This window comes from Oncorhynchus mykiss, chromosome 11 (genome assembly GCF_013265735.2).
Source record: "Oncorhynchus mykiss isolate Arlee chromosome 11, USDA_OmykA_1.1, whole genome shotgun sequence".
Classification (NCBI taxonomy): domain Eukaryota; kingdom Metazoa; phylum Chordata; class Actinopteri; order Salmoniformes; family Salmonidae; genus Oncorhynchus; species Oncorhynchus mykiss.
This window is the reverse complement of record NC_048575.1, coordinates 25,710,925-25,719,953: the sequence shown is the minus strand read 5'-3', so window position 1 is coordinate 25,719,953 and position 9,029 is coordinate 25,710,925.

The window sequence follows — 9,029 nt, the reverse complement described above, 5'->3', positions numbered from 1 at the left end:
GCCACTACTGCCCTGATAAAGCCCACATGACTGTTCGGTATCAGAAGCCGTGTTGGTGGTGCGATCCAATTTCTCCCCAGTGTCACTCTGGTTTGTCACAGACGTAATTAGGGGTGCTGGACTTTTCATTCACACGAGAACAGGGAACACAGACAGTGACAGCAGAAGTGTGTTTGTGTGAGGGTGTGTCTGTTTGTGTTTTCTGGTGTATTTCCCAGACTAGAAGGAGTGTGTTCATGTTGATAGACGTTTAAGGAGTGTGTTCATGTTGATAGACGTTTAAGGAGTGTGTGTCCTGCCTTCCTCAGTCCTTGATCAGCTTCTATAATGATACAATACAGATTAAAGCAGGATTTCAGCCCAATGATAATTGGACTAATTGAATTCACGTATAACGACACGGCTAGGCGTTTCTGTATTGGGGTGCATGGCACAGGGGTGTTACTTAAATTAGGTAGGGGGATGACAAAGCTGAGCTCCTTTGAGGTGAAGGACTGTTTTACTATGACTGATTGAATCAGCAAGGTAAGGTAAGATTGAAACGTAATAAAGATTTCATTCTGAGTTGTAGATGTTATCTGGCTGTATAGATATAGAGGGAATCACAGAGGCCTTTATCAGTCAGGGACAACATTAAGATAGCTATCTCCAGACAGAATGGATTAGGTAAGTGGACCATTGCACCACAGACTGAGATAGTTGAAGTGCAAAGTCAAGATCAATATTGTAACCCAGCAGTAGTGTAGTAGTACACACATTTTGCCCCAAAATTCTCAAAGGATCCCTGTGTGAAAACTTCTCTGAGAAAAAGTGACATACACTCAATGACCTTAAATGATGAATCCCATATTGGTCTTTCACAGTCAGGCCAACCTCAGCTGTACTGTCAAGCTGCCTTATAGTAGGCCTACTATTGAAACAGATATATTAGGCTGTCAACTGAGTGAGAAATTCACAGGTTTCTGATACAGAAAACCTGTTTTTTTTTGCACTCAAAGTCACACTTTTTTTAAAGAGAAAAACAACACAATTGGATGTTCTATGTCCATAACAATACTTAAACTACATCTGGAGACCACTTTTGAGGTCTGGGGAAAATGTTTTTTGTGTGTGTGTAGTTAACCTTTAATTCAAATGCACAGGCTCATAGCACTGTTCAAAGGATAGTTTGTAGCTACACTGAACAAAAATATAAATTCAATATGCAACAATTTCCTAGATGTTACTGAGTTACAGTTCATATAAGGAAATCAGTCTATTGAAATAAATTCATTAGGCCCTAATCTATGGATTTGACATGACTGGGAATACAGATATGCATCTGTTGGTGACAGATACCTTTAAAAAAAGGTGGGGGCTTGACCACCATTTGCCTCATGCAGCGCGACACATCTCCTTCGCATAGAGTTGATCAGGCTGTTGATCGTGGCCTGTGGAATCTTGTCCCACTCCTCTTCAATGGCTGTGCGAAGTTGCTGGATATTGGCGGGAACTGGAACATTCTGTCGTACACGTCAATCCAGAGCATCCCACACATGCTCAATGGGTGACATTGGGACATTTTAAGCTTACATGAATTGTGTAGAGATCCTTGCAACATAGGGCCATGCATTATCATGCTGAAACATGAGGTGATGGCGGCGGATGAATGGCACGACAATGGGCCTCAGGATCTTGTCACGGTATCTCTGTGCATTTAAATTGCCATCGATAAAATTCAACTGTGTTCGTTGTCCGTAGTTTATCCCTGCCCATACCATAACCCCACTGCCACCATGGGGCATTCTGTTCACAACGTTGACATCAGCAAACCTTTGGCCGACACAATGCCATACACGCTGTCTGCCATCTGCCCGGTACAGTTGAAACCGGGATTCATCCATGAAGAGCACACTTCTCCAGCATGCCAGTGTCCATCAAAGGTGAACATTTCCCCATTGAAGTCGGTAACGACGAAGAACTGCAGTTAGGTCAAGAACCTGGTGAGGATGACAAGCATGCAGAGACGGTTTCTGACAGTTTGTGCATAAATTCTTTGGTTGTTGCAAACCCAGAGTTTCATCAGCTGTCTGGGTGGCTGGTCTCAGATGATCCTGCAGGGGAAGAAGCCATATATGGAGGTCCTGGGCTGGCATAGTTACACGTGGACTGCAGTTGTGAAGCCGGTTGGACGTACTGCCAAATTCTCAAAAACGACGTTGAAGGTGGCTTATGGTAGAGAAATGAACATGAAATTATCTGGCAACAGCTGTGGTGGACATTCCTGCAGTTAGCGTGCCAATTACACGCTACCTCATAACTTTAGACATCTGTGGCATTGTGTTAAGTGGTAAAACTGCACATTTTTTACTAACCTTTAATTGTCCCCAGTACAAGGTGCACCTGTGTAATGATCATGCTGTTTAATCAGCTTCTTGATATGCCACACTTGTCAGGTGGATGTAAACAAATCTTTTTTTGATGAATACGTTTTTCGTGCTTATGAAACATTTCGAGGATCTTTTATTTCAGCTCATGAAACATGGGAGCAACACTTTACCTGTTGTGTTTATATTTTTTTCACTAATAGTTGACATTTAATTTGCATTGTTTTGGGGAATTTTTTTCACTAATAGATCATATTTAATTGACATGGTTTTTGGGAAAGCCTTTCCATCTACCAGAAGACGGTTAGCACCGCTACAGTATATTGTTCCTGTTCCTATATTGTTTTATACCCGGAAGTTTTACTTCATATTATGAGGCCTATAGTAAAAATCTCCCCATAGAAACATAGAGGCAATTATTTTATAAAGACTTCCTCAAATGTGTTCTCCCGTTCTATTGGTTTTCTTTAAACTTTTTTTTCCATTTTCTAGCAGCCAAAGGCATTATCCTAGTCATATTAGCAACCCATGATAGTTTCTGCATCTTAAGATCTCCCCTCTTTCAAAATGTATAATTCACATTTCCATCTCTGCCCATGAAAATGCTTGCATGTGTGCAGGGCATTTTAGAACAGTGTTTTCCCCTTGAATTGCATTTTATTCGCGCACAGGTCTACTGCCGTGTGCACGTTGCTGCGCCTAAAATGTGAAGAAATAATAGTTTAGCAACATTTTTTGGCAAAATATTAGAATCTGTTCCATCAACCTTATTTATTGATACGGTCTATACCTCCACTACAATACTTTGATATGCACCGTGGGGATTAAGAAATGAGTATTTGCAATGGCCACTGAAAAAAATGGCCACTGAAAAATACGACATATACCTGCGTATACCGTCCACTACACCACTGTAACCCAGCTCTTACAGTGTCGTTATCACTTAATAGAATTCTATTATCTCTATGGTGGTTACGATCGCATGAACACAATAATCTATACAAAGGGCCTTAGATTTGCCTTCTACCACCACCCCCAATCTCAAGTCTGCTATAGTTTATTATGACCTGTCATTCTAATTAATTATTACTGCTTTCTTAATGAATGAAGAAGAAGCTGTTATTTCTATAACTCATTCTCAGAATGTGCTGTAGCTCAGAGATCTTCTGCCAGTGTAAATAAAGGAATACTTGGGTCTGCTGTCCCAGTGTATGATTTATGGTTATAAGGATCTTATATATAGATCTCAAATCAACAGTGCCAGTATCAACACATTGAGCATAGAGAGATCAACAGGGAAAAGGCTAAAACAAAGAATTACATATAGAACTGATTTATAGGATCTCTGTAGGGTGAACAAACCCTAAAAAGTCCAAACCCAGTTGGTTTGTGTGTAATTTTGTAGCCTCATCAAAATCTCGTTTTTTAAAATTCAGTTTGTTATTCTGATATTTCAATCTGTTGAAAAGTAAAGAAAAAATCACAGAGTGTATAGTTTAGGCCCTGAATGCATTTGCATTTATAAAAAACATACAAAGAAAGAGGCTGAGAGAGACATAATCTGCGGCCCAAATGGCACTCTATTCCTTATGTAGTACACTACATAGGGAACAGTGTGACATTTGGGACATAGACGTTACGTCGTCAGACCACAAGTTCTGCTGAGGGACAGGCATACTGCCATAGTGACTAATATTTGATTGACAGAGAACATGGTGGATTTACCTAAGCTTCTGAACCCTCTCTTTCTTCTTCCCCTTCTCCCTCCACCCCCCCACTCTCTCTCTCTCTCTCTCTCTCTCTCTCTCTCTCTCTTTCTCTCTCCCTCTATCGCCTTTTCTCTCTCATTCTCTTTCCTCTCTTCTCCTTCTCCTTCTCTTTCCTCTCTTCTCCTTCTCTCTCTCTCTCTCTCTCTCTCTCTCTCTCTCTCTCTCTCTCTCTCTCTCTCTCTCTCTCTCTGAGAGGATGAAACCTGACGAGTGTAAATCCGGGGTGGAATGGCTTGGGGCAGCGACCTGCTCTAGAGAGGGTCAGTGGGAAACAAAGGCCATTCAGGTGAAGGATCCCGGAGACAGCTAGGGCTCCCATGGAGATAAGAATAAGACTGAGTGGAGCGGCTAATGTACTAGCGTTTGCATAGGCAACGCTTAAGACTTAGCAGCGGAATGTGTGTGTGTGCGAGTGTTTGTGTCTCTGTGTGTGTGCGAGTGTGTCTGTGTCTCTCTATATCTGTGTATTTGTGTGTGTTAGAGAAGGGAAAACAGATTGACAGGTGAGTAAACACACATTAAAGCCCAATAGACATTCCACACATTTCTACCAGGGTTGAACATATGCCATACAGGGGTGCTAATCCTCCCTATGGCAGCTTGGCTCGAGCAAATTCACAACATTTTTCAAATGCATAATAGACAACTTGAGAAGTCAACCCATTGGCCAATTGTAGTGAAATACTGTATACATCTGTGTAACCAGCAGTCCTCGAATGGCTAGTTCCAGCCATTCCCCACTGTCAGTGTGTCAAGCCAAAGGCATTTTGTATGATAATGCAAAAGTAGATTTTATTCCCTCTAACCTTTCCAAGTTACACACTGCAAAGGAAATGAGAGAAATCATGACTATTTAATAGTCACTGCAGTGAGTAGGCCTAGGCTATGTGTCAGGAGGAGAGGTATATAAAACGTAAGCGTGTGTTCGCTGATTATCCTTCATTTGTGCCTACAGCTCTAGTGTTCCCTCACAGTCTCCTATCTGCTCTGAGCAATAACACTCGGTTCCCATGTGGAACCATACAGGCTCCGGTTGAGCAGAACTTTAAACATTACTGTCACTAGCATCAGCTGTTAGCGCTGAAGAACTCTAACTCACTCCCAGCACACAGAAATGTCTTCCAACAACTGTATAAGTCAAAATATAATTGTGCTTGTTTGAGTTTGTGACAAGCACTTTCGGGGGTCTCCCTCTCTCTGTGTCTCTCTTTCTCTCTCTCTCTCTCTCTCTCTCTCTCTCTCTCTCTCTCTCTCTCTCTCTCTCTTTCTCACTCATTGTAGGTCCTAATTATGAGGCAGCTTCAAATAAATACATTTTAGCTAGTTTATTGAGGAAAAATGTACTTGACTATGACTGAGATATGACTATGACTGAGATACTGTAAGTCACTCCGGATACGATCTGCCAAATTTCTTAAGTGTTCTTTACCTTATGTTTACCTACATAGCCCAAAAGAGAGAGAGAGAGAGAGAGAGAGAGAGAGAGAGAGAGAGAGAGAGAGAGAGAGAGAGAGAGAGAGAGAGAGAGAGAGAGAGAGAGAGAGAACATGCTAGATATAGAGAGAGGGCTCTTATTCAGTGCATGGGGGGACCACCACTTAGGGATTGGCCGGACTTGAGGAAGGAAGGAGATTTCCTGGGTGCCGCAGTATTTGTGTCTTGTTAATTCTTACAGTAATGCGGGGTAATGCAGGCTAGCTATACAGGCTATGCAATTAGCAAGCTGAGCTCTGAATAGGCTGGCTAATCAGGGGACAAAGGCTGGGGCTCAGCCACCATTATAGCCAGGGGTGAGAGTAGATTTACTTTCTTCCCGGTACAGATTTTTTTTGGGGGGGGAGGGGGCTAATCATAGAATAACATAGAATCCCTATTAATTTAATAGGATCTCTGTGGGCCTAATAGTAAAGATATGTTGTTTACCTTTTAAAAGATAATCTGATGTTTTCAACAGATTGTCAAACAATCACTTCAAACGGCTCCTGTAAGCCTATCTCCCACGTTCGTCCACTCTAAACAATTACCTCATCCACACAGGTCACTGTGCACCCGCCATTTGAGGAATGGAAAGAGACATCTCTAACAAAACACCAACAAGTGTAATCAATCACATTCAGTTTTTCTTCATTCAGTAGGCCTACACTTGGAACCTGAATTCATGAGTCCACTGTCTGCCCACGTCTCAGCCATCTCTGCGTTTTGGAGAGTATTCCACTCGTTTTCTTGTTCATTCGCACATTTTTCATGTGGGTAACATGCAATAATGATAAGTAATAGTGTAATAGCCTACAGTTTTCTTGGCATCTTTGTTTTAATTATTATGATAGGCTCATGCTTTACCGGCACAGTGTACCCCCACTATTTAGTTTGCCGGTACTCCGTACCTGACGGTACCGGCTTACTTTCACACCTGATTACAGCCCTAAGGAAGTTTTGCCATTGTCAGGAAAAGAGAGAGAGAGAGAGAGAGAGAGAGAGAGAACAATAACCAAATCAAAATCAAATCAAATTTATTTATATAGCACTTCGTACATCAGCTGATATCTCAAAAGTGCTGTACAGAAACCCAGCCTAAAACCCCAAACAGCAAGCAATGCAGGTGTAGAAGCACGGTGGCTAGGAAAAACTCCCTAGAAAGGCCAAAACCTAGGAAGAAACCTAGAGAGGAACCAGGCTATGTGGGGTGGCCAGTCCTCCTCTGGCTGTGCCGGGTGGAGATTATAACAGAACATGGCCAAGATGTTCAAATGTTCATAAATGACCAGCATGGTCGAATAATAATGAGGCAGAACAGTTGAAACTGGAGCAGCAGCACGGCCAGGTGGACTGGGGACAGCAAGGAGTCATCATGTCAGGTAGTCCTGAGGCATGGTCCTAGGGCTCAGGTCCTCCGAGAGAGAGAAAGAGAGAAAGAGCGAATTAGAGAGAGCACACTTACATTCACACAGGACACCGAATAGGACAGGAGAAGCACTCCAGATATAACAAACTGAACCAGCCAGATATAGAGAGAGAGAGCTCTTATTCAGTGCATGGGGGACCACCACTTAGGGATTGGCCGGACTGGAGAAGGAAGGAGATTTCCTGGCTGCCGCGGTATTTGTGTCTTGTTAATTCTTCTAGTAATGCGGGGTAATGCAGGACCAATCAGAGAGAGTAGAATTGAAGCTTTTTGGCATTTTGAGGAGCAATACAATCTTGTTCACATGCACCTTTTGAGATCTCTGGGTTTTTAAGCAATGGCTAAATTGGGTGAAATACAAAAGGGGAGGAGGGTATGCATGATGAATGAACCTGACTGGTATAGCTCATGTACATGTTTTCATTCTTACATTCACCTGCTCATGAAGACAAGACGACCATATCTCTAGCATGCCCCTCCCCCCCCCCCCCACCCTCTTCCCTCTTCCCCCCCTCCCCCCTCTGTGTGCCCCAGCCACACTCAAATCTGTCGACTCAGTAGTCTGGGGGACCTTTTGCCACCTCGGAAGGGTGAGGGAGGAAAAACAGAATAGCAGATCCTAACGTTATCTTCCCTTCCCATTCTCTCCTTTTCTCTCCCTGCAGCTTTATCTTTCATCCCTTCATCCCTGCTAATCACATCGGCGGCCAGGCTCCGTTCCTTCCTTCGTTCAGCAGAGAATAAAGGAACTGAACTCTCCTGCATGGTCATTAAAATTAAGCATTGAATTATTGACATGTAATTAGCCTGGTCTTTATGTGGGAGACACTGGAAACTTTCCCCCTGCGGTGCGCTGAGGAGGACAGAGAAGAAGGCTCAGTCTCAAATGGAACCCAATACCTATTTAGTGCACTACTTTCGACCAGGGCCTATAGGGGAATAGGGTGCCATTACGGACATAGACATAATATGACTTACAGCTGTAGTCATCAGAACTCGGGAAAAAAAAAAGATGACAGAAAATCCCAACTCCCAACTTGAAAATCCTATTTATCTCATCATAATAATACGATTGAGGAACTGAGCCTGGTCCGTTGGTTCCATCTCATTTAACAGAGTTTCTAGTCCCATAAGGAGTCGAGTCTTGTCTTCAGCTTGTTATCTGCTTCTTCGTTGGATTATGTGGTGGATTATGCAAATGTGGGCAAAATATATGCACATAGATAACTAACATTTAGGTGCTCAATTGCCAAGCGTTTTATGTGTGCGGTATACTTATTTATACTAATCTTGTTTATCTGTTTATATTGAATTATATTGTTACATTCCATATTCTAATTCTGTTTATCTGTTTATCCCCTGTCACTCAGATTCATAGTGTCTAATAGTCACATGTACAGGGTTGCAGGTGTGATTGCAGGGTACAGTGAAAATCTTACATGGACTCACAACGCAATAAGTAAACGACAGCATGTCAACAATACCCATCTGGGCATTATTATTGAGGTGAGTCGTGCTAAATATACCCTTTTCACTGCAGATGGCAATTACAGTGACAAATGCCAAATAGCATTTCTCAACAGTGCGAAATAAATAATTCCTTGGCTTGTTGACTAAGTCAAATACACATTTGGACTATTTTTAAAGGAGTTTGACAAGCTGTTTATGTTAAGCCTAAGTAAATCAAATTCTGAATTTGCTGTCCTAGTAATCTCATTTTGTTTACCGCTAACGCTAAGTACATTAGCATCTTCATTGCCTTGACTTAATTTACCCCTACTGTATACAGGATTTATTAAGCTTAGCAGGGAGTAGCCTAATGTTGTGGAATAAGGCTAACCTACTGTATTACAGTTACATTTTAGTCATTTAGCAGACGCTCTTATCCAGAGTGACTTACAGTAGTGAGTGCATACATTTTCATACTTTTTCATACTCGTATATTTATGAAGTGTTCACTGGCATAATCTGACATTGAGACAGGATAGAATT